Source organism: Pinus tabuliformis, chromosome 6 (genome assembly GCF_031772625.1).
Source record: "Pinus tabuliformis cultivar Carrire ecotype Pingquan chromosome 6, CPIR1, whole genome shotgun sequence".
Taxonomy (NCBI): Eukaryota; Viridiplantae; Streptophyta; class Pinopsida; order Pinales; family Pinaceae; genus Pinus; species Pinus tabuliformis.
The window spans coordinates 475,010,351-475,035,465 of record NC_142292.1 but is presented as its reverse complement, the minus strand read 5'-3'; positions in this window follow the sequence as shown (position 1 = coordinate 475,035,465).

Here is a 25,115-nt window from a genome sequence, read left to right as displayed (position 1 = left end):
TAATGCCATTCACTAGGAAGGAGTGAAAGGTGGGCAGGCCGGCTCGTGATGAGACCTCCTGTTCCAAGGACTCTTTACTTTTTTTCTGATGTGCCTCTTGGATCATATCCCTGGTGTGGTGGCCATAGTGGGAATGCCACTTCACTTTCTTCCTTATGATCATGGTAGGTTGGCTCTTGATGAGACCCCCTATCCTTCATTTGACAACCCATATTAGCAAATCATATAAACATTTTCTCTTTTTCTTCTCTTTTATAAAGTACTTTCCTATTTATACACAAAGGGTGGTTCAACACTCCTTAAGAGTAGGAATGGTGGAAGAAGTCTTAACATCTCAATAGAAAAATATACCCTTTGTTCTTATTCCTTAATAATGATCAAAGAAGATTATGGGAATTTAGAAAGAACCACCATGATAAAGATAACCAATCATACTAGTATTAGTAGAATAATAATAGCAAAGCAATGAATAATTGTGTCCTTTCCTCTTTCCTCCTATCAATGCAAAGCAATTTCCTGTAAAAATAGCGATTTTATGTAATTTACTAATTTCAGTGTGCTCTAGTTTTGTATCCATTGCATAAGTGTATCGTTGTGCTCCAAATCACAAGAAAAAACTTGAAACTATTGTATATTGAGAGGAATAGCAGGTGTCTTTTGATTGGAATAGCAAGTAGAACAAGCATAAGTAAAAGGAATACGAAAATATTGTCATTTCAAAGAGGAACAACAAAAAACAAGTGTTGTTCCTTTAGAAAAGGAACAGTCAGACAGTACAAGTGTTGTTTCTTCGGGAAAAAAAAGGGAACAACAAAAAAACGCAAATGTTGTTCCTTTGGAAAAGTAATAGCAGGAAATACAAGTGCTATTCCTTCGGAAAAAAAGGAAGAGAAGAAACCAAAATTGTTGTTCCTTTGGAAAAGGAACAACAAAAAGTGATAGTGTTGTTCCTTTGGAAAAAGGAACAACAAAAAACAAAAGTGTTATTCCTTCGAAAAAGGAATAGCAAACGAAAGTGGAAAGGGAACAACCAAACAAAAGTGTTGTTCCTTTGGAAAAAAGAACAGCAGAAAAAAAAAGTGTTGTTCCTTCAGAAAAGGAACAGCAAAACGAAAGTGCTATTCCTTCAGAAAAGGAACAACAGAAAATAAAAATGTTGTTCCTTCAGAAAAGGAACAACAAAATGAAAGTGTTGTTCCTTCAGAAAAGGAATAGCAGAAAAACAAGAGTGCACACAAGTGTTGTTCCTTCAGAAAAGGAACAACAAAAACGACAGTGATGTTCCTTCGGAAAAAGGAACAGCAGAAAAATGCAAGTGTTGTTCCTTTAAGAAAAGGAGCAACAAAAATGATGGAACTGCTGAGCCTACAAAAAGGGATAGCAAAATGCAGAGGTGTTGTTCCTTGAAAAAGGAACAGCAAAGCGGTGAGAATGTTGTTTCTTTCTAAAAGGAACAGCAAAGTGCAAATGCAAAAAAATATCTACAGAGAATAATTTATGCTAACAGAACAAAGGAATTATGTACAGAATATAAGAACAGTTGAATCACTTAATGAACCAGAGGTGAGGAAGATTTCTCTTCCTCCTCCAAAATTTGCATGTCGGAGTCTTCGCGGAGTTGCTGGTAGAAGGATTCTCGAGTAAGTGGTTTGCAATATAGTCGAACTCGATCACCATTTGCCTTGAAGGTATGTCTAGATCCGTCAATGGTGATTATAGTAAGGGTGCCATTATCATGTACCTTCTGGATTTCGTACGGCCCTAGCCAAGAGTCTGAAGCTTCTCGGGAAAATCATGAAACTTGGAATCGTATAGGAGCGCCCAATCTCCTTCGCGGACGAATTTATTTTTAATGAAAGCATCATGCCATTTAGCTCGCTATTGTTGGATCAATGCAGTGCGTTGAAGGGTAGAGAGTCTGATTTCATCTAGCTCATTGATCTACTGTAATATGTTAATCTGTGCTTCGTTTAGATCTAGACCAACTTCTTGTGCTGTTCGCAGTGTTTGTATCTCAAATTCTATCGGGAAGCTGGGTTCCTTTCCAAATACCAGTTAGTATGGCGAATGGCCGGTAGTGCTTCTCCATGTTGTTTTGTAAGCCCACAAGGCTTCTAGTAATCTTGCAGCCCAATCGTGTCTATGTGATGCAATGGTTTTTGTTAGGATTGCTTCTATTATTTAATTGCTGCTTTCTACTTGGCCATTTGCCTGTGGGTGGTATGGAGTAGTAATTTTATGGTGGATATGATAGTTTTTTAGTGTTGCAACAATCTTGTTACCAGCAAACTATGGTCCACCATCTGTAATTAGATCTCTTGGAAGCCCATATTGCACAAATATATGGAACATGAATTGTATGACAGAATCCTCTGTAGCTCTCGACAATGCCTCTGCTTCAACCCATTTGGTAACATATTCTGTTGCTACCAAAATATATGTTTTCTGGTTCGAGGATGGGTTAATTAGACCAACAAAATCAAGGGCCCGTCACTCAAATGGTTCAATAACTAGATGTGGATTCAGGGGCATTTCATCAGACTGTCCAGGGTGTCCTGCTCTTTAGCAGCTGTCACAAGCTTGAACGAACTTCTTTGCATCTTTGAAGATCGTGGGCCAATAATACCCTGTTTGCAGCACCTTGTGACCAGTTCTTCGATCGACGAAATGTCTGCCACATGATCCATCATGACAAGCTTTCAAAATGTCAAAAATTTCATCTTCGCGGATGCATCTTTTGATGTGCATATCTGCCCCTGTATGAAACAGGTAGCCCCCAATGCAAGAAAATTGAGTACCTCGTTGGACAATCTATTTTCGTTCATTGGGGGTCAGATGTTTTGGTAATTTGCCTAGTGCTAAATAATTTGCAACATCAACATACCAGGGTGTTTTAACAGTGACAGCAAACAAATTCTCATTTAGAAATTAATCTTCATCTATTGCTACATCCATTGGTTTTGGCATTCGTGAGAGAAAGTCAGCTATAGGATTTTCTTTTCCAAGTCGGTCCTTGATTGTGATATTGAATTCTTGCAATAAAATCATCCATCTGGTTATTCTACCATTTGTGATGGGTTTATTCGCTAAGTATTTTATGGCAAAGTGATCTGTATACAAGATAACAGTATATCCAATATTGACAGCATGTATTACAACTAAAAATTCCTTTTCAGTAACAGTATAATTCAATTCAGCAGGAGATAAATTCTTGCTAATATAATAAATTGCATATGGCTTTTTATCTTCTTCCTACCCAAGGACTGCTCCAATAGTTGTATCTGAAGCATCTGATGAAATTTGAAATGGCAGGTCCCAATTTGGACCTCTAAGCATTGGGGCTATTGACACAAGCTTTTTTAGATCCTGGAAAGCACGGTCGCATTTTTCTGTCTAAAGAAAATCAACATTGCCTATCAGTGCATAGAGAGGTGCAGTAATATAAGAAAAATATTCTATAAATCTTCTATAATAACCAAAAAATCCAAGAAAACTGCGTACCTCTATCTGAGTGGTAGGAGTGGGAATTAGCAAAATTATTTGAATTTTGGCTGGGTCTACCTGTATGCCAGCTGCTGAGATATAATTTCCTAAAATAAGTCCTTCCGTCATCATCATATAACATTTTTCATGGCTCAAACAGAGCCTGGTGGCAATGCAATGCTAGAGCACTTTTTCCAGTGTGTCCAATGCTGGGTCAAAATCATCTCCGTATGGTGTAAAATCATCCATGTATACTTCGAGCCCTTCATTTATTAAGTCTGAAAAGATGCTGAGAATAGCCCTTTGAAATGTGGCAGGGGCATTGCATAGGCCAAAAGGTAAAACTTTGTAGGCAAATGTTCCCCAAGGACAAGTAAAAGTAGTTTTGTCTTGGTCTTCAGGGGCAATCTGAATCTGATTGTATCCACTGAAGCCATCTAAGAAAGAAAAGAATTTCTTTCCTGCCAAAGTGTCTAAAACTTGGTCAATGAATGGAAGGGGAAAGTGGTATTTTTGTGTTGTTTTATTTAGCTCTCTATAATCTACACAAATCCTCCACTTTCCATTCTTCTTTGGCATCACAACAAGTGGAGAGACCCATTTACTATCGGAGATAGGATATATGAAGTTCATATCTAAAATTTTTTGAAGTTCAGCTTTTACAATGTCTTTTATATGAGGGTTAAGTCTCCTTTGTGGTTGGAGAACAGGTATCACATCTTTCTCTATGTAAATGTGGTGTGTACATAACTGGGGATCAATTCCTTTCATGTCAGGATAGTCCCATGCAAATGCTTCTTTGTATTTCCTTAGTAATTGGATGAGCTTTTCTTCTTGTTAGGAAGTCAGGTTGGCATTAATGTTTAAATTCTTTCCTGGCTCAATTTCTACAATTTTGCTATTTGAGACAAAGGTAGTAGGTATTGTTTGATCGTTAGTATCTTTAAGAGGATCTTCTTCTAATTCATTATCAAATGTTGCTTCTATCATGTGACATTGTATGTGGGATCTGGATTCAGCTTGGCTAATAAAATTGTTAATGGCATCATCTTCTGTTTGGTCTTTGAAATCGAGGTCCTCTTCTATGGTTAATGGAGATCTAATATTTTCAGTAAGGTATGATACAGGGTGTTTGTTAGTTTTTATTATTGTGAAACTTGGCTGGGCTGGAGGATATAAAGCTAGATTCTTGATATTAGCTCCCCTAGTTATGGTCATACTGCCTTGTTGGCAACCAATATAAGCATTAGCAGTTGCAAGCCAAGGTTTGCCTAAAATCAATGGATGTCCATCAAGTCAGTTTTTGGGGTTTATTATCAGAAAATCGGCAGGATACTCCCAGGAATCAACGGATATCATGACATCATGCAATGTGCCCTCTGGCCTAACCACGGATCGGTCAGCTAGTTCTAATAAAGTGGAGGTCGGTTCTACAGATGTAATGCCCAGTTTTTGACAAGTGGTAGTTGTTAAGATATTAATTTTAGCTCCTAGATCAACTAAGGCATTTGAGAAGGTTTGTCCATTGATTTGTACGGTTACTATTGGATTTCCTGGGTCTTCATATTTAACGAGCGTTTCTCTTCCTGATAATAGGTCGGATAAGGTACCAACTACTTGGACTTTTGGGTTATTTGTTATTTTCCTCCTTGGGTTTTTTATACATAGCTCTTTGATAGTCTTTGCATATATTGTGATGCTTTGAATGGCTTGGAGGAGTGGGATTTTTATGTACAGATTTTTTTAGTTCTCCCAAAATGTCAAAATCAGGATGTTGCATAGGTCGAGGCATAATTAATCATGCTAGGAATGGGGGAGAAGATGTGGTTGCTTGATCATGAATTTGTTGTCTGGTCACATCCTCTTGTTGTGGTGATTGTTCTATAGGTAACTGATTTTCAACTTGAGCGGTCTTATCTCCCTCTATTTCAATGATGCGCCCCGATCTTAATCGATGGTCATTACACTCCCTTAGATCGGTTCCTATCTCTGGTGTTTCAATTATTTGAATAGATTGGACCAGTCTATTGTTCGGATTAGGGTTGGTTTGGGCTGGGACTTGCAGTCTTATGTTAGACTGGGGGTTTTGTTGTAATGTTGGCAGCGTAGGTTGAGGGAGCGGAATGGTTCGTACTAGCTAATTCATTGGTCATTGCCAATTTTTCTGCCAGGCTTGACTCTGTGAAGTAGGAGGGGACCATTATGCTAGATATACATTTTTTGGCCAATATGGTGGAGTATAGGGAAAATTTGGCCAACTGGGTTGACTTGTTTGGTTTGGCCATGGTAATGATGCAGGAAATGGTTGTTGTGACCAATTCGAGAAGGGAGGTTGATTTTGCCACATTGTGTTATATTGTTGAGCATGATATTGTGGAGTCTGAAAAGAAGAAGCTAGATCTAGGAACATACTTGATTTTCGTGGCTACCACTAATGGCGCTGATTGAGTAGGTACACCGGTTCTGGCTCTTCTTCTGCTTCCTTGTATACTGCTTTCAATCCCAAAAGTGAGGGACATCTCTTTGTAGAGTGGTATTTTGTACAAATGGCGCAGACTCGAACTGCATCTAATGGAAACTTCTTGTGGCTATGTTTCTTTCTGCATCTGGGACAGAATATTGCCAAATTCTGTTCTGCCTCTGCTTGCTTTTGTTTATCCTGCATAATATCAAGTTGTGTTGTCAGTGTCCCCAATATGTCGGTTTTAAAATTTTCTAATAAATTTCCAATTTCTGTGCAATTTACTCCCATTGCAGAGATCTTGTTGTCCCTTATAAACCTGTCATGTTCTGTTGGTTTTAGTCTTGTGCTACCTCTCGAGCTCTTGATACATAAATTAATAATGTCAGCAAAATTTTCCTGATAAATATCTCCTTTTCCCATAATATTTAGTGTTTCAATCCATTGTTCCTTCATTCCCCTAATTAATGCTATTTTTTAATACATTATTAGGTAAGGGTAATGATGCATAAGGATATATTTGAAGATTATACTGAAAACGCTTAACATATTCTTCTAATGTTTCATTTGGTCTAGCTACCATCTGAAATATTTCATCTTTTAACTCTCTAGACCTGCAATAATCTTGATATTTTTTTAGAAAAGACTCTTTCATTTGATCCCAGTTATTTATAACACCACCACCCAGCCCCATAAACCATCTTAAAGCAGCCCCTTTTAATGTAGAGGGAAATAATTTCAATTTATGGGGATCGGTGGTATAGTCATATCCTCTACATAGCACATCAAATTCAAATAAGAATGCATCCAGATCTTCTGATGTAAGGCCATGGAATGTAGGGATATGTTGGAGAAGAATTGCTTTCATAGGTTCATTAGCTGCAGTATCCACAATGGGGTATTGCAGTGTAGAGGTTTGGGTGTTTGGTTAGTTCTGGGCCATTGGGTCAAATATATGCCAATAGCCTTCTGGGATATCTAGGAGGGTATTCCTAGATTGTCGAGGGTGAATGGCTCTAACAGGAATGACCTTAACAGCACTTCCTTTATCTGGGATGATGAGAGTGCCTAATTTCTGGGGGGATTCTGGTTCTTGAGTTTCTTCAACTTCGTTATAGATGATTATTGCAGTGCTTCCCTTATCTGGGCTACTTAATGGCTGAATTATCCCAAGAGGAGATCTTGGTTCTTCAGTTTCCCCAGTTTCTCCTCTTCCTTCACAGAGGTTGCTAAGGTTCCCTTCTTGCAATGATTTTGGGCTAGAATTTTCAATTTCTTGAAAATATCACTCTTCAGTTTGACTATGCACCTCAACAAAGGCTACAGATGGTGATCATGTGGCCTGAAGGGAACTAGTAGGCTGCCTAGAAGTAACTTTTATAGGTCCTACTGAAGGCTGAGATTCTTCTTTCTTAAGGATTTCGTCTATAAAGGTTGATCGGCCAAGGGTCACCGGCCACTTAGCTTTGTCAAGCTTGGGTAGAGGTTTAGGATTATTTTCAGGCTCTTTCTACTTAGTCATGCACACAACTCAACTGCTAATTTCTACCCAAGGAAAACAGCAACAAATCTACAAGAAAGTGGGCAGGGAGCAGGGCTATTACATGCTCCATAGGCAGGTTCTTACCTTCCGTTTTTAAAACCAAATTCTCTCCTAGCAGGTTTTTACACTACCCTGGAAAAGAAACAAATGGATACACTCTTCCGTGGAAACGATGCCAAAATGTCGAGCAGTAAAAAGGGTGTTTTTCACCTCTATTTACCCTACATTAACTTATCAATCTAGGAATGATTTGTTATCTCAAAGAGTGTACTCAGTTTGAGGCAGTCATTTCTCAGAGTAATGATAGTAGTATGGTGCTCTATATACAAGAGTAGACGGATGCTTAAAACAAGATCTACTTACAGAAAAGCTCCTTAAGACTGAAATCCTGCATTCAGAAAACTACAACAATTTGTTAGTCAAGGGTACAGTAATAGTAACCCATCCCTCTGTAAATTGATGTAATTAAAGATAACCAAGGAAAAGATCATCAATCCGGGATCTAGACAATAGATGTCAATACTCACTACAGTCTCAGATCATTCTGCACACCAATGCAATGATAATACAAATAACAGGAAATGGAACAACAAGTAAGAAATGGAACAACAACTAGTCTTCTAAACAATATTGAACAGCAAAAGCTTAGTCTACGGAAATAAATGAAACAATTGTATCCTATAGGAATCAGATAACAATCTTCACTCTAAAGATAAATCGGACAACAAACGGAAATAGAACGACAACTAATCAGACATGAAGTATAGAACAACAACTAGAGTCAAATATCAATGTACAATGAACCAAGATAAATAACACATGCGTCACGCTTAATATTAAGAGAAACAATAATATGAATTCGATACAATAGGTATCAATCTTAGTTATAAAGAGCAACAATTGTAATTCGTAATGGAACAACAACGTCAATTGAACAACAATTGCGCTTAAGTGTAAACCATAGATGAATACAGTAATACCAACTTATGAATGTTACAGCACGGTTACTCTGTAATTGAATAGAAATAGAATTTTGTAAGGAACAACAATGTTATATCAATGGTTAAAGGAACAACAATGCGTTACAAGTCAGAATGAACAACACAACATTCCTGTCACATAGAATAACATTACTCGGTTGAGTATAAACAAAATATAATAGAACTGTAATGTAAAATAGCAAAACACATCAGATTACTGAACAGAGCTAATAATGAAAACGACACATGAATTAGAAATAATGATATAGGAGCAAGTGTTCCACCAGGGCCGGGCCCTTAGCCTCTAGGGACACACTGCTAAGATTACTCCAGAATCAAGGATGGAACGGCAACCAGATTTATATTAAAACATCAAAGCAGAGTTACAGTGGATCACTTCTCAATGAGAGTCAATGATAAAAGTTTCAAAAACAAAGAAGAATTACATAAAAAATAACAACAGGTCGTCCCCCAGGCTAGCAATGTTGCCCCTTCTTATAACAGGTGAGTGGAGATATAAATGATGCAAAAATAGTTAAGATAGCGATCCCTCAGGATCAAAGGATCCTAAGGGATTCACCAGACTGTTAATTCCCGGTTATTCATTTGTTCTCTTGTGCCGATTTGATATCTCCCTTTCCCTTTCCGGGCTGATACGCTCCAATTTGGATCGTCTTGTTTGCATGCGGTTTCCTGCGAAAGGGACAACAGTTAACTTTGTCCTGTCTTTTCCTTTGGGATGACAATCTTTCGTTTTCTCCTTTTTCAGCATAAGAAAATGGAAATTATTAGTTGTTTTGCATTGCATATAAATCCCATAGATTTTGTCATAATTTCTTATTATCTACCTACTTAATGATGAAAAGAGGTTATGAGTTTTAAAGAAAAGATGACAAAATAAACAATAAAAGCATACCTTCTTCAGTACTCCACACCTTGTGACGGGCTTGAATTTTCTCCAACTGCTCTTGTACTACTTAGTGAATCATCTGGATTCATTGAATGAACTACTCAACTTTGTCCCTGTCATTATGTCCACCAGAGTCATCTTCGCTTCCAAAGACCATGTCAAAAGGGTCCTTTGGTAGGTAACCAAAAAATGTCTCTAATGGTGAATGCCATGTAGATGAGTGCATTGCTTGGTTTTAGGAATGTTGCATGTATGGGAGATGCTCATCCCACAACTTAGGATGTTTCCCACAATAGCCTCGTAACAAGTGTACCATGGTGCAGTTGACAACCTCTGTCTGTCCGTCAGTCTATGGATGAAATGTCGTGCTTCTTTTCAACTTGGTGTCCATCATCTTCCACAAGCTGGTCCAAAACTCTCCAAGAAAGCGAGAGTCCCGATCTGACACAATCGATGTGGGTAATCCAAAATGGACCCAAACATGCTAAAAGAAAAGATAAGTAGTCTGCTCTGCAGTGATCTGCTTTTTACAAGGCATTAGAATACACATCTTGCTAAAACGGTCAACGACGACATACAAATAGTCGTGACTCTTTCTAGACAAAGGCAAACCTCCTACAAATTCCATTGACACACTTTCCCATGGATGACTCAGAATAGGGAGTGGTGTGTAGAGCTTGAGTTTTCTATTAGAGGGCTTTGAAACAAAACACATCACACAACCCTTTACATAGCGAGTCACAATGTTTTTCATATGAGGCAAAAAACAAAATCTTTGTACATGACATAAAGTCTTTTCAACACCAAAGTGTCCAGACACAAGAGAGGTGTGGGCCTCTCAAATTACATGTAATCTTTCCCTGTGGGAATACATAATTTACCAAGGTGATACAATAGTTTGCCCTGCAAGTCATAGTTTTCCACCTGTGAACCATGGGTTAGTTTTGCATAAATCTCCTTAAAGTCATCGTTAACATATTTTTCAACATAACTCTCAAAAGACAATAAAGCATTATGAAAAATAACAAAAGCAAAAATAGGAGGGAAAGATAGCATGTCGACCACTTTATTGCTAGTGCCCTTCTTATACTTTATTACCAGATGAAACTGTTGAAGAAAACCCATCCAACTAAAATGACGAGATTGCTGCAACTTGGTTTGTGACTGAAGGTACTGCAAGGGCTGATGATCTGTATGGATGATGGTCTCCTTTCCGATCAGGTAGTGTTTCCACTTTTTCTCACTCTGCACCAAGGCATAAAGCTCCTTGTCATAAATGGGATAGTTTATTGCAGCCTGAGAAAACTTCTCAGAATGGTAACAAATCAACTTCTTTTACTGCATCAATACAGCTCCCATGGCATAATTGTTGGCATCAGTTTCGATATCAAATGGCTATTGGAGATTTGGTAAGGCTAAGACCGATGCGGTGTTGATCTTTTCCTTCAATGTTTCGAAGGACCTCTGTTGTCTTCCTCCCCATTAGAAGACCTGTTTCACACTAGTCAATGTGTGCGAAGGTGCTGCAATAACAGAGAAATTAGCAATAAATATCCTCCAATACTAGACTGCACCTAAAAAGCTGTGGACCTCGGTTACACTAGTAGGCTTAGGCCAATTTACAATTGCTTCAAATTTAGAGGGATCAATTTTTAACTGACCATGACCAACAATATGACCTAGGTAACCCAAAGAGGTTTTCCCAAACTCACACTTTGACAACTTTACATAGAGTTTTTCTTTTTTCAATACATCAAGCACTTTCTTCACATGACACACATGTTCATTCCAACTTTTACTAAAGACAAGTATATCATCTAAATATACAAGAACAAATTCATCAATGAAAGACCTAAAGAGATCATTCATGACCCTCATGAAAGTGGCTGGAGTGTTGCGAAGTCTGAATGGCATCACCATCCATTTGAACAGCCTCTGTTTGGTCTTGAAAGTAGTTTTCCACACATCCTGTTATGCAATTCAAACCTAGTGATAACCACTGCGAAAATCCAATTTGGTGAAATAAACAACATTCTTTAACTGATCTAATAAATCATTTATGCATGGAAGAGGGTAACGATTTTTCACCATGATTTTGTTTAGTGTATGGTAATCCACACACATCCTCCATGTGTCGTCTTTCTTTGGCACTAAGGCAATCGGTGAATCACACAGAGAAGTGCTCGGCCTGATGACCCCTTGGTCCAACAATTCTTGCACTTTTTTTTTTTTATTTCCTCCATCTCAATGGTCAACATCCTGTACATGCCAATATTTTTTAAAGGAGCGTCATGTTTCAAATGGATTTCATGTTGGATTCCATCTTCGGAGGTAATCCCTTCAGTTCTTGAAACATCTCATCATAATTAGAAATTAATTCACATAATTCTTGTTTATGTTCCTGATCACAACCCTGGAAAGCATCAACTACTTCTGCATCTTTTCCCCTTACAACCATCAACATGCAACCCTTATTGGAATTCACCAACCTTTTCATTTGTCCAACACTTACAAGGTTGGCATTGATTTTATTTTTATGAGCCCTTACTATATATGCTACCCCATCTTTTGTGATTTGGTATTTGTTTTCATGACGGAAAAAGACTGCCTTTCTATCATATAGATATGGACTCCCTAACACCATGTCACATATATCCAATGGTATCACATCTAGTTCTACTTCATCCACTAGCTTAGAAGCGATTACAAATTTTACTTTACACTGCTTGGTTACATTCAGTTTTGCTTTATCATGTATCCATCCAAGCGGGTGGGGTTTTGGATGTGGTTTTTTTTCTAAGCCGAGTTTCTTTACCAAGGATTTTGCAATTAAGTTTGCTTGGGACCTGGTATCAAATAGAGTTTCTACTTTAGTATTATTTATGACAACTCTGATATGAAACAATTCAATTCCCTTTTGATCATTGGGAAGGGACTCATTTAAAGAACTAGTGCCTTCATGTGATTCAGAGTTAACATGAGGTGTAAGAGTACCTTTTGTTCCTGCAGCTGTGATTAAAGCTTCATTGCCCAAATCAAATCCAAGGTCTTGCTACGCAATCACCATTGTTGTCTACTTTCCTTTTCCTCCATACTTCTTCGATCTCTTTTCTGGGTGTTGCTTCCAACAGTGATCACCATCGTGACCTTCCTTTTTGCAGTGATTGCAATACGACCTTTCTCCTTCTTTGGCTGCTGCCGTCTTCTTGTCCATTCCTTTCCATTTCACTTTAGATTTTCCATTAGGAGGTTTGAATGGTGGTTTTCTGGAATGATCATATCTTTCATTTTTGCCCCTGTTCTCAATATTAATTGCCTTTACGTTGGCTGAGACAATAGTGGTTTGTTAAAACAACAATAATGAATGCCTAATGTAACTATATAATGAGCCAATGTACTTAGTTACTACTTTAGGTGTATTAAGTGCAATACCCAAATTAAGTGCTTGTTTTCTAAACTCCTCTGTAAAACTCTGAACATCCTGACCTTTGCCTTGCATTAAATACTACCAATTCATTAAAGATTTTTTCTTGTATCCCAGGGGATAAAATTGTTCCTTTAGCGCAGAAATAAAATCAAGCCATGAGGAAAATAGGTTACCCACATTCTTACTGCTTTGCAATTTGCTCTCCCACCAAATGAGAGCGGTGCTTCTCAGCCATAGAGAGGCCAGTTGAATCTTTGCCTCATCCTCCACGACTTGCTGAATCCTACAATAGATCTCAATATGCTTAATCTAATTATTAATCTTTTCTACATTACTTTCACCATTAAACATGGGAAGATCAAATTTTACATCTAATTTAAAGAAATGTTTCTTAGATGCAACCCTTGAATTTCTATGATTATGGTGGTGAGAGGAAGAAGAACTTTCACTCATGGAAGGAGAAGGAGGGGCTTCTTCTCCACCATTTCCATGCGTTGAACCTTGTTCTTTTGGGTTTCCCTCTTCTTCTTTCTCCAGCCTTGAAAGTAACTGACCGACATTCTCTACCATTGAATAGAAGGTCTTGCAAAAATTGAGCTCCACTTCAATACGAGCCTCTTCGTCTGCCATGTTTCTCCTTCGATGTGCATACCCCGCTTCGGGATCAAAAGCCTCTATTTCCCCTTTTCCTCTTTGGAGTCTATTTCTTGTTAGCATACAAACATGCAATTCACATCTAAAAAGACTTGCTCTGATACCACTTGATCCAGGGATCTTTTTCTTATAGATGTATGAAAAGAATCACATGTGAAAATTGCAACTTAACACAGAAATTTAATATGCACATGAGAGAAGAAGAAGGAACACATAAAGGCATGAAAGGAAGACAACAAGAGTTGATAATGGAGTTCATCCAACTCGGAGTATGTCTTTGGACCCTTCTCGATCAATGGGAGGCCTTCATTCATTAAATGGAATGAAAGGAAGAGAATACAATCATCAGTTACATAAAAAGGAGTCTTATACCTCCATTCTGAAAAATGGCTAAGAAAAGAAGAACTTAGGTGGAGAAATGGATATCACCACTACGTCCGTGGCATCGAGAGGGGCTGAAACCGTATAAAATTTGCCCAATTCAGACAAAATGAACTATCGGCCCTCCTACGCTGCTCCTGCCTCGAACTGTGTGCCAAAATCCTCTCTCAATATACTTTTCCATGCTCATAAGGTTTTATAACACAATGCCACTTAAAAACGGGGGTTTTTTGTTTAGAATAGAAGTCATTCTATTGAATGGATTGGCGGGAAAAAAAAACCCTAAAAATAGGCCTTTTTTGTTTATACTCAACTACAAGCGGAAACACTAAAAAACTGAAAACCTCGGACTTCAAAATATATGAAATCGGGCTTATTCAACTGTCAGGTCTGCGCTTTATCACAAATCGCAAATCGCTCTGTCAATGGCCCTTTATACCAGGGATCCATTGATAGCCAATATCAGTGTATCGCTATCAGCCTTGTCGGCATATCGCAATCGCTACGGCTCGGGGTTCTTCGCCGATCGCCGATGCCGATCCACTGATCCAATCGGTCCTCCGACCGCTGATGCCGATCACCGATACCGATCATCGATATCGTAATCACAAGTCAGCGACGCCCGAGTCCCAATATCGCGTGCCTACCTTCCTCTGACCTGATATATTGGAAATTGCTGATCGGGGGTTCTAATGGCCTTTGTGTTAAGTCCGCCCCTTTGCCTCCTTTGATTGCGATTTTCCCTTTTAAGGCTAAAAACCTATTTTTTAGTGAAAATGCTTCCTTTTCCAAAGGGACAAGGCAATCTTGTTTTCATGATAACTTCATCATCCTAACCCGGATTGGAGTGTCATTCACACCGTTGGAATCAAGATGATGAGCACCTCGATTTGATGTCAAGATACTTACTTTTATGCCACTTTGAATTTTGAGTTTTTCCATGCCATTGTGTTTGAATATCCACCTGGATCAATCCTCCCCATTGATGAGCTTTTGGACTGCCAAAAGCTTTCATTAGTCAATTGGCAAGTGAGGGAACTATTCCCGCACCCTTTCCTTTTCTCAGCCATTTTTTAGAATGGAGGTATAAGACATCTTTTTATGTAACTGATGATTGTATTCTCTTCTTTTCATGCCATTTAATGAATGAAGGCCTCCCCATTGATCGAGCAAGGCTCAGAGACATAGTTCGAGTTGGACGAACTCCGTTATGAAGTCTTGTTGTCTTCTTTTCGTGCCTTTATGTGTTCCTTCTTCTTCTCTAATGTGCACATTAAATTTCTATGTTAAGTTGCAATTTTCACATGTGATTCTTTTCATACATCTATAAGCAAAAGATCCTTGGATCAGCTTGTGTATGAAGAAATCCATAAAATGGTTTTTGATTTTATCACCTGGCAAGAATCAGAGGATGGGAGGAAGGATGACCATCCAAAGCTGTATGAGTCTCATAAAGATATTATGTTCACAGATTTGGATTCTTTGTTGAAACAGGTGGAAATGGAAACAACGATAGTAATGACAACAACAAACAACATAATAGAAGCCATTAACGAAAACCTTCATGGCACCAATTTAGTTAAGGAATGTGTACCAGGATTTCTTCCTAATGCCAAACAGCTAGAGCAGCAGTGGAAACATGCAGCACAGGAAAAGGAGGAGGCAATCAAATAGTTAAACAGGATGAATTGGGAGGCATACTGGCAATTTTTAGTGAAACCACACAACCAATGGATGACTCTGAGATGTTTAACAACATCTACACAAAATATGGTGCCAACACTAATAGATGCCTTATTTTCTTGGCAGCTAAAATCTGCAATCGGCCAACCACCTCAGTTCAAACCAATGACTGATATTTGCGACTTTAGAGATCAAGTTCTAGGCGACTACTCTTTAATTTATTTTTCATTTAGTTTCATTTTTGCATATTTTGAGGAAGGTTGTTTGAAACCTCCTCAACTATCTCTGTAATAATCTATTTTAAGACATATAGTTTAGTATTTAAGCCCCTCTCACGCATTTAGAGAAGGGTCTATAAATTTATCAAAAACACTTTTCAAAACATTTCACTTCTATACTTTTGAGTGTTGAGTTGTGTTATATTCTTTCCACGACTAGCCCACGTAGTTAATTAGGGGGTTAGAGGCGGGGGGGAGCCCCCCCTTCGTTGCGCCAATTGGGTAGTTGGGGGGGGGGGGGGGGGGGGGTCACAGGGGGTTTGAGGGGTGCATGTAACCCCACTCTATGGGGTCTGGGGCAGCGGTCCAGAAAATTTTTGTTTTGGACCCTATGTTAGGTTGGGCGGACCCACCTATGGTTTTGTGCATCATTTTCGCACATGGTTTTGGACGTGATGGTTTTCGGTCCATGGTTTTGGATGTGATGGTTTTTGGTCCATGGTATTGAATGCTTCGACATGTATAAATATGTATTGTAACATTGAAAGGAACATAATGAAAAATCAAGTTGGTAGTCTCGGTTTTGGGATCCAGGGGAAAATCTCTATGTATATGTGTTTTATGTGTTATGCTCTTGCAATGCTTATTTTCTGTGTTTTAGAATTCGTATGCAGGTAATTTCTGTACGGGGTTAAAACCTACATTGAGGAGGTTTTGATGAAATGAATGGAACATGATCTATTTTTAAACATCTAGCATGCTCTACTGAAATGCACTTTTGTACTCTTAGAATGTGTTGGATTAATTGAAATTAGGTCAATATTGCTGGAGCAAATGAGCAGGACTTATCGTATATGGTACTTTTATCTTATGATCATGTTTTATTTATGTATCAAGCAATACTTATTCTTTCAATTGTTTTATGTATGAAAGTCTGAATTATAGTTTTAGCATTATTGCACTACTATATGATGTTAGCTTTGATTCCATTGTGAATACATGAACGATTTTATATGCGATATATTTTTCTCAATCATTTTGTCTAACTATTTATCAAAAATGATTATTGTTAAACAATTTAATTTCTTGTTGCAGTTGAATGATCTTTATTACTAATTGCTGTAAGACATCTTTGTAGATCGCAAATCGTATTTGATTCTTGGGTATACATATAATTGAATAGTGTTAAATTAGGATATATGCATGTGTTTAGAAGTTAGATTAGATTATACTTAGCTTAATCATTTCCTATTACATCATATATCATCCCACCATCATTATCAAATATTTTCTGGGAAACTAGTCCGACTATCCCCAGTCAGAGCCACTATACCAAGCAGAAAAGGATCTCCTTTCAAGGTTCAGACCGAGTGGTTTTCCCCCATGTTGTCGCAGTGATTTCCGAGGCTTCAACATTTTGGTGCTAGAAGGAGGGCCTAACTATAAATAGCAAGAAAATCTAAATTAGTAAGCCATTCCAAGAGTAAAAATCCCTCACCATCACCTCAAACTTCTCAGTCACATTCTAAATCCCCAAATCCTAGGTGAGAAGTTGTAAAGAAATCCTTAGGATCCACTACTGAGATCCCAAAGAAGTCAGATCAATATTATTCTATAGAAACTCCTAAAGTGTAGTCTTTAATCCCTAAACTGAAGGGGATTTCAATATCTCAAGAAGAATCTGAGTTATCTCAAGTTAGTGTTTCTTCTCAGTTTCCTTCCTCTCAAAGGCTAAGTAGATCACAGAGTGAAAAATTTGGGATCCCCCCATTTGAATTCCCTCTACCAAACTGAAGGAAAACCAAGAATACAAAGTATGAAGCTCATTGTGAGGTTCTCTTATCATCACCTGAAACACCCTCATTCATTCCATCCACTTCATCACATAATCATTCATCCACCTCACAACTCCAGATTATGGTTTACACTGGTACTGGAGCGCAAACCTCATCTAACCAATCACCTTCAACCACTGGAACATCTTCCTCTACACAAATACCCATTATGGCTCAAAGACCATGGAAAAATCCAAGAGTTCTTCGAATAGCAGGACTATTACACCCATTACCAGTGCACCCAATGAAATGGTTGGAAAAATTTAACCCTGATGATGGTCTGCCTACTGAAGAACACATAAATAATTTTATGTTGTCCATAAACCTAAATGTAGTGGTAGAAGAAGATGCAATTGTAAGATTATTCCCTTATACTTTACAAGGATTAGCAGGATCCTACTATTTTTCATTACCTTTTAGTTCCGTTAATCATTGGGATGCCTTTCAAGAGCAATTCTTAACCATGTTTGGAGATGACCGATCGACCACTACTCTTCTCAATGATGTCTCTAACTTGAAATCTGAACCAAGAGAACAAATTAAGGACTTCAACTCATGTTTTAATAAGTTATTTAATAAAATCCCAATGACATCCAAGCCCAGTGATGAAGTCCAAAATGAATGGTACATTTCTGCTCTTCCCTCAAACACAACTATTTTTGTTGATAGGGCCACCAAACCAACTTTGGTAGAAAACATGAAAGAAGCCATAGCTATAGAAAAATACATTTTAGCTTTAGAGAAAAAAAATGCATTAGAAGAACGCAAATCCAAGAAGGTAACTTTTAGGGACGAATCAAAGAAAAAATCACCTAAAGACCCTTTTGATCTTGAAGGATTGCAAAAGGTCTTAAAACCATGTCCAATGAAATGGTTGACATCAAAAAGCAGGTAGCTAAGACTTCCTCAAGGAAAACTTTCAAACCTTACAAAAGAAACCCTTCCTCTGATCCTAAGCCTCCAAGTACCATATCAAATGCTGAATCAGATGTAGAGGAAGAGGAAATCTCAACAGCTGAAGAACAAAATGATGATGAAGTAGTTGAAATACAAGGAATATGGGATTTTATCCTTCCTAATGAAGAAGCACAAGAAGAATTACCCGTCGCAACCAGGCGTAGAGGCACTCTTGATTTGCCACAAATAAGGCCAAAACAGAAAGCATCAACTCCAGCTCCCAAAGATAAAGTAATATGTAAGAAATCTTCCCCCAAATCTACTCAAACCACTCATCCTCAATCAAATTCTTCGCCTTCAGCTAAAACCCTACTAGTCTCTGATGAAATGGAATACAACATTGTTGAAGATATGAAAAATATTAGGGTGAATATTACATTCCATGAGCTTAGCAACTTAAGACATCAACAGAAGATAATGCTTAAATAACTAAAAGCAGTCCCTACTTCTCCCCTTCCTACTGCTATAATCTCATAGGCTTCTCAAGAAATGGGAAGGCCTCCTACAACCTCATTAGATAAAATCAGTTCAACTGATATCGCTCTAATAGGAGGAAAATCCAAATCCCACACACCTCCATTTCTTTTGACTTTTGAAGTTTTCAATAAAAATCTACACAACTGTTTTGTTGATTTTGGAGCTTCATCCAACATTCTACCAAGAACAGTTTGTGTGAAATTGAATGTGGAGCCCCAAAATTTTGTTGTTCACATTGTGCAGTTAGATCAATCTCAAGTCAAAGTTATATGGGAACTCAATCAAGTCACTATTTGACTCTCATCAAACCCTAAAATATGGCAAGTTATTGACATCCTTGTGGCTAATATCCCAGAGTTCTATGGCTTAATCCTTAGCAGAGACTGGTTCGAAAAGATTCATGGCTATTTCGCAACCAACTGGTCCCACATGTGGCTTCCCTATAATGATAAGCCGAATCAAATAAGGGTTGACTGAGAGAAGCACCAAAAGTATATTGTCACAAAATTTGAGGGAGAAAATGAACCTGTTGCATACAACAGCAATATCATTGGAAATTATTTAGTTGAATCATTCTAGGAAATTTTAATGCAAATACTTCACCCTTGTTGGAAAATTCTCTTATATCACAAGTTGAAAATTATTCTCAAACATATGCTTCTAAATGTATAAATTTTGTAGATAGACCTGTAGTTAAGTATCTATTTTGGAAATAGTATTTTGATGGATGTAGATCTAACGATGGAGCTAGAGCAAGATGTATATTAGTTAGCCCAAAAGGGGAAAAAAATATGTTAGCATGCAGAATTGAATTTGAATGCACAAATAACACTACCGAATATGAAGCATTAGTTCAAGGGTTGTATCAATATACCCGCCTTGATATCAAATAGCTTCAAGTGTTTGGAACTTCAGAAATTGTAATTAAGCAGGTAAGGAATACTATACACTGCCTCTTCGAACACTTGAAACATTATCAATCATTAGTCCAGGACCTCACCTCCCATTTTGCAGCATTTAACATTTCCCATATCCCAAGACTCCAAAATTAAAGTGTCGATCTTTTGGCTAATGTTGCATCCAAGCTCATTCCACTAGGAGATTATAGCCCTGATTGCTTTTCTATTGAATTAATTTTTAGGCCTTCTATTCTCGACAATATCACCAATTGGCGAGTCTTTAATAATTATTCATATATCATAATTTTCCAACTTCCGAAGGCTCTTATGACGACCAAATAATTGATGAAGATCAACATGACAACCAATTTAATCAAGAAATGACTACAAATTCCATGTCTAAAGCTGTGGTTAAGCCTGAAGACTTATATGATCTTAAGGATAGGTTCAAGAAACCCACTAACTCAAACCTTCAAAGTTCAACTTTGAGATTTGAATTATTTAATCTTGGAACTGACCTTAAACCTCAAAATATCAATCTAGGACTCGGTCTTACGCTAGATGAAAGGTCAACCTTTGTTCAGTTGTTAAAGAAATACAAAAATGTTTTTTCTTGGAATTATGAAGATCTCAAGACATATGATACTTCCATCATTCAACATACCATTCCCATGATATCTGATGAAAAGCCCGTGCAACAGAAGTTGAGAAAGATTCATCTGAATTTAGAAAACTAGATCAAATCTGAATTGAATAAGCTTCTCAAAGCCAAAATAATTTTTCCTGTAAGGCATTCAAGGTGGGTTTCTAACCTTGTCCCAGTCAGGAAAAAGAATGGTGATATTCAAATATGTATAGACTTTCACAATCTCAACAAATCTTGTCAGAAGGACAACTTTCCATTACCTCCTATGGAACAGATACTGCAATCAGTTGCAGGATCAGAATTGATGTCTTTTCTGGATGGATTTTTCAGGTTATAATCAAATTCTAGGACATCCAGATGACTGGCTAAAGACAACATTTAGTATGCCTATCAAAAGATGTCGTTTGGGTTAATCAATGTTGGTGAAACATTTCAGAGATCCATGGACATAGATTTCAAAGGCTTGGTGAAAAAAATTAGTGGTAATTTATTTAGATGACATAATTGTTTATTCGAAACAACGCAGTAATCATTTAAAGGATTTAAAGCAAATCTTTGAGCGTTGTCAGAGGTATGGAATTTCTCTCAATCCTAAGAAATTTTTTTCCTTTGAGTGAAGGAAAGCTCCTTGGATTTATTGTATCCAAAGAAGGAATTCTTATTGATCCTAATAGGATAAGAGAAATTTCTGAAATCCCTTTACCTTATAACAAAAAATCCATGCAATCTTTCCTAGGTCAGATAAATTTTGTCAAAAGATTTGTCCCTGACTTTTCATGAATTATTTTACCTCTCCAATTTATGATTAAGAAAAGTTTTATTTTTAAATGGGGACATACCAAGCATGAAGCTTTAATATGATTAAACAAGCAACCATAAATGCTCCCTCTTTAGCAACTTCAATTTTTTCTAGTCATTTCATTTTATATACCTTTGCTTCCGAGAAATCATATGCAGCTATACTCCCACAGGTCAATGATGTCAAAATCGAAGCACTAATTTATTTTTTTAGCTCCAAGCACGGGACTAATTTAAACTACTCATATGTTGAAAAACAAGCTTTTGTTGTTTTCAAATCAATAAAGCATTTTAGACCTTTTCTTCTCAAGACTCACACTAAGGTAGTAGCCCCATTACTAGTAGTAAGAAATCTACTGATGTAATGAGATGTGGGTGAGAAAAGAGAAAATTGGGTAACAATATTGCAAGAATATGACATTGAGATCTAACCAGCGAAAATTGTTAAAGGTCAAGGTTTTTGCAGAATGTTAGTAATAGCATCCAACTTACTAGCACTACAAGATTCAGGTGATGATATACAAATATTCAAGGTAAGCCTCAACGATACTGAATCTAAATATGTTGATATTATATTTTACTTGAAAATGGATATGCCCTTATGAAACTTAGTTACAAAAGAAAAAGGGCTTTGAGGATAAAAGCTAAGCAATATTAAATCATCAATTGTGTGTTGTTTAGAAAAAAATATGATTATGTTTTTTTTTAGATGCCTTGAAAAATCTGGGGCAGAAATGGTTTCGCAGGAACTCCATGATTGACCAACTAGTGGATATTTTGGAGGAGACACAACAGCACATAAAATCCTAAATTCTGGCTATTATTAGCCAACCTTATTCAAAGATTCACACAAATATGTAAGGAAATGTAAAATTTGTCAAATAGCAACTGGAAGATAGAGGAAACCCGCATTACCATTGCAACCAGTCACCATTGAACAACCATTTGAACAATGGGGACTGGACATAATAGGTGAGATCATTCCTCACTCTTCAAAGAAGCATAGGTATATCCTTACAACAACTAATTACTTCAAAAAATGGGTGGAATCGATTCCACTTAAGGTAACCAATTCTAAAAACATCATTGAATTTATTGATTAGTTTATTATTACCAGATTTTCCCTACCAACTACCATCATGTTGACAATGCATCTTACTTCACAGACAATGCTATGATAGAATTTTCTATTAAAAGAGGTTTTAAACTTAATTATTTTGCTAACTATTATCTTTAGAGAAATGGTTTGGTTGAATCTACAAACAAAAATCTCATAAGAATCATCAAATGAACTGTTGATCAAAGTCAGAAAAATTGGCACAAATCTTTGATATTTTCTCTATGGGAAGATCGAATAACATAGAGGCCTCAATAGGCACTTCTCCTTTTAATTTGTTCTATGGGAAAGAAGTTGTTCTTCGTACAAATATAGCTATTCCCTCTCTAGCCTTGGTTCAATTTATTGAAGAAATTCCTTCCTCTTCTATGCCATTAAGGCAATCGCAATTCCTTAAACTCGAATAAGAAAGAGACAAAGCCAAAATCACAAATTCACATCATCAACAATTAGTTAAGTCTTCATTTAATGCAAATTTTGTAAGTCCTAAATCCTTTCAGATCGAAGACCTTGTATTTAAGTGGGATAAAGCACATGAGGAAAAAGGTAAGTATAAAAAATTCCAAAGAATGTGGCTTGGCCCATTTCAGATTGTGGAACAAATTGGCCCATCCACCTTTTTACTGCAGGATTTATCAGGCAAGAGAGATTCTCTACCTATTAATGGGCATATTTTGAAGAAATATTTTTCATAGAAGATAACCTCTTCTATCCCTTGTACACTATTGCCTTTACTTTTTCTAGGAAAATAAAAGCTAAATAGCATTTACTTTTGGCCTTTACAGTAATAGCCTCTTTTATATTTTGACTTTTCGCTTGTATAAGTAGAGACTGTTGAGAAGATAATTTTCACATTTGAAACATAAGCTAAGTTCTATTACTATGAAATTTGCTTGTTTTGCACCAAAATTATTTGTCCTTTTCAAAACCTCAACTTTATAAAGAAACCTTTGTTCTATCATCGGTCAAGAAAAGTATCTATAACATAGAAAAGACTCTCTGCAGAAAAGAATCCTTAGCTCTATAATTGTCATCCAGAAACTCTTAAGGAGTCAATGATTCTCCCCATCTGGTAAATTTTTCTGGTAATTACTTACCATGATCATAGGGAATTATTAAACTAACATTACCAATACTACATATGAAAATAGGGTATTGGCTTGAGATTATTTTAATCAAAAGACAAGGGGTCTCATCACGAGCCCACTTGTTTAGTTGAATTACAACCAGTGAATGGAATTGTCAAATTTGGCCACCAAACCAAGACAATGACCTTTAAGTAGAAAAAATAAAGTTTTTAACAAAAATAATTTGTTTAGAAAAGAAAGAAAAAGAAGTAAGTATATATGAATTTGAATTTATCTCTAAAAAATGCACTCTTATCTGGATGGAATATAGAATCATTGCTGGTTAAAATGTAACTCTGTTGAGGCTATGGACGCCTGCTGGCAGCAAAGGCTCTTCCTGCGACAAATGAGTACATCTGAAAGCTAATTTGTGAGAGCCCCTGCTTTATCTTTAAGACCAAGTAAATATTGATGTAGACAAAGGAATTTTCATTTTGAAAAGGATAATTAAATGGACGATAATTATGTGGATTTTGTTTTCTTATTTAGACAAATGTTACTTATCTTATATTTTGTGTATTTCCTATTTTTTGAACTATATTTATTTTGGAAGTTTTGGAAATTTCAAAACACTATCAGAGATAACTGGTTCTTCTTGCGAATTTCCAATTGTTGTGCTACTCAACAAACCCCCCATTTATTAGTCTAATGGTTAATATGTTAACTAATAAATGGGAACCCTTTATAAAAAAACCCTCCAAGAAAAGTTTAGCACTTAGGCGCTTTCCTTTTAACTTTTAAAAATAAATCGAGATATCGAGTCAAAACCCTTTAAGACTAGAAATTCCCACCTTTTCGCATATCGTTGGACCAAGTGCGTTGAAGAGTTAATGAACAAATGAAATCTACGAATTGCAATAGAATCGATCACCGCTTTTAACTTAGATATCATTACACTTTTTATTCAAAATCTAAAATTTAAAGCATTTCTTATAAGTAAAGTGCTTATCACAATTGCATATCGGCATACACAAAGGACGCAACTCACAAAGCATGTTGTAACATGCGAGATGAGATATTGTGATAGAACGAGTCAAACTCACTTCATCGCGTTGATTTACTTAAAAGTCCAATCTTATGAACTACCCGAGCTTCCAAAATGTGATAAAATCCGGACCCGATAAAAGCAAATGATATAAATTGTGAGTTAAGTCTGCCACGTAGTAAAAAGCACTTTATGTAGTAATTACTCCTTCAAGAAAACTATGCTCCAAACGATAAAGGATACCCCACTTATCTCGTATCCCACAAAATTCTAAAAAACTTTGAGAAAGCACACAATTGAATATGCGATAATGAGATTTGCAATATTGCATCGCAATCGCAAAATCGGCATTCTCACAGTTAGAACCTGCCACCTTAAAAGTTTTTTCTTCCCATTTGCAATGCGGTAATTTAATGATTAATAAAGTGATCATAAGAAGACTTGGTGGCTATTTAATGTGTTTAATGGAATTTATGTTAGAAAGCAGCTCGATGTGATACAATATATTTTCTTCTGTGTTCTGAATAATATCTC